The sequence below is a fragment of the Penaeus japonicus genome, unplaced genomic scaffold, assembly GCF_977035675.1.
Source record: "Penaeus japonicus unplaced genomic scaffold, GWHDUDI00000001_assembly GWHDUDI00000016, whole genome shotgun sequence".
Classification (NCBI taxonomy): Eukaryota; Metazoa; Arthropoda; class Malacostraca; order Decapoda; family Penaeidae; genus Penaeus; species Penaeus japonicus.
In genome coordinates, this window is record NW_028234418.1 from 24,594,630 (window position 1) to 24,597,129 (window position 2,500).

The window sequence follows — 2,500 nt, forward strand, 5'->3', positions numbered from 1 at the left end:
TTTATTTACAACCCTGGCTAACTGCACAGGCGTTAGCAAGCTTTGATATAATCGATACATGGTCATAATAATATATAGTACCGTTACATTACGAATTTTTCATCATGATCAAATCATCTAGTATATAGATTGGAAAAAAAAATCACATAACTCTTCATCTATTATTTTACCACACAATAAATCTGCATATGCGTGGATATGCAATGTTGAACTTGATATAAATATATATATATATATATATATATATATATATATATATATAATATATATATATATATATATATATATTATATATCACATTATGAATTTTTTGAATTTTTGAATTGAACAGTGCCGTCTGACGATTAGAATTGCCAGAGACAATGGCATGATAATCGTCCCAAAAGATCAAGCCACCCTCACCTTCCTCCAGGAGACTGACAAGCTCCTGGATGGGCGGAAGGTGAGCCCTGACTTCTGAAGAGAGGAAGTCCAAGATGGTGCTTCTTGGCTTCCCTCTGATGTATGACCTTGAGGTCATCACTGCTCATCCCAAGGTGGTGGGAACTTCTCGACTTTCCAGAGGGAAGCACCCAACCAGGCAAGTCCTGGTCACTTTGAAGGGAGCCCCAATTGCGTCCTTGGACCTTGGCCATTGGGGCTCCTACAGCCTCAGGACATATGTCCCAGACCCACTCTGTTGCTTCACGTACCAAAAGTGCGGACACCACCAGGCCACTTGCTCTGCAAAGCCGAAGTGTGGTGTCTGTAGTCAGGCACACAGCACAGAGGTATGCCTCAAAGCACACAAAGATGGCAAGCGGGACACCACTGCCAAGTGTCCCAACTGCCACAAAAAGCACCATGCCTGGAGCCTCGGATGTTCCGTAAGGAAGGAAGAGGCTCTTCGGCGGCAAGAGGTCGTTGCAAAACGACCAGACTTTGTTCCCGTCCCTCCAGGCACTTATGTCTGGGGGCAGAACAAAGAGGTGAGGGCTCCCCCCCCCCCCCCCCCCTCCTAAGAAGAAGTAAGCACCGCCCAAAACGAAACCACCATCGGACACCTCCAACACAAAGGAGTTTCCGGCTCTGGTGGGTGTTCCAAGATGGAAACAGACCCGGAAGGGGTCTGGGAACACACCAAAGTCCACCCCAAGAGCAGAGAGACCAACTCTGTTTAAAGAGAATGACTTGACGCTCCTACTGACGGCAGTCGTCACATCAGTTGCGACAGCATAGGGAAGGACCAGTGAGGAGACGGAGAAGGCAGTCAAGGTCGCCATGACGGCAATGACCTAGACTGTCGCTGCCCTGAAAGGGATGTAAGGCCCAAGGCCTCTACACCCAATCCAACTCAGGGCGAGACTCCTCTCCCCACAAACCCCCAGGGCGAGACTTGTCTCCCCACCCAACCCGCGGCCACGACCACACTGGCAGAGCCTGATCCCAAAACCCAAATGGTGAGGAAGCCATGACCATCCAGAGTGATGGTCAAGTCGACAAGGGTTCTCCACCTCCCAGGAGACCCAGCCCTTCTAATGGCTCGACCTGTCCCGACGACAGCGACGAGACCAGTGAGGAAATCACGATCAGTGAGGAACTCACCAAGGAGTTGTCAGACTCCGAAATGTCTGTCGTTACCCACACTGGGGCGTCGGACACTGAGACCGATAATGTCGCCGTCGTTGACAACACAAAATTAATAGACTCAGATTAGCAAAATGATTCCTAATCTAAGCATACTGCAGTGGAATATGAACAGCTTTTTTCCGGAGGAACGACCTTCTCCATCGTGCGATCTCGGAATATTGACGTTGTCATGCTCCTTGATTGCCGATCCTGTGCTGTGTGGAGAAGGTGTCGAACTCCTTGCCGTTGAGATCCATTTGGCTGGAGGTCCCCTCAAGCTGTACAATGTGTACAGGAGGCCAACCTGTAAGAGCTCAGATATTAGTAAAGTCTGTGCTGCTGTGGCACCCGAGCCAATTCTCATAGGGGGAGACTTCAATGCCCACCACCCCATCCTGGCCCCCACGCGGAGCCGGGATGCGGCAGGCTGTCACATAGCCTCGGTGCTTGAGTCATGCCCCGAGATTGCTCTTCTCAACAACCAGGAGCCCACGCACGTTGCCGGAGGTCCTTTACCTTACCTTTGTCACTGCGGCCCTGGTCGAGAGAATTAGTTGGTTTGTGGACAACACTGCCACGAGCAATCACTATGGGATAGTCACCATCATCTTGGATGCTGGCCCGGCACCCGTGCCCCAGCACAATCCTCGATGGAAGGTGGACAGGGCCAACTGGAAAGCTTTCCAGGAGGCCCTGGCCAGGTGCCTCAGAACCAGTGAATTCTCACTTAATGATAATGTGGATACACTTGAGGCCAGACTAGTTAATGCCATAGACGAGGCAGCCTCAGAGACCATTCCCAAAACTCGTCCAGGTGTTTCAAAGACGCCTGGTACCACAATGATGAAATTAAGGAGGTCAACCACAGAATCAATATGTGTAGAAGACACTT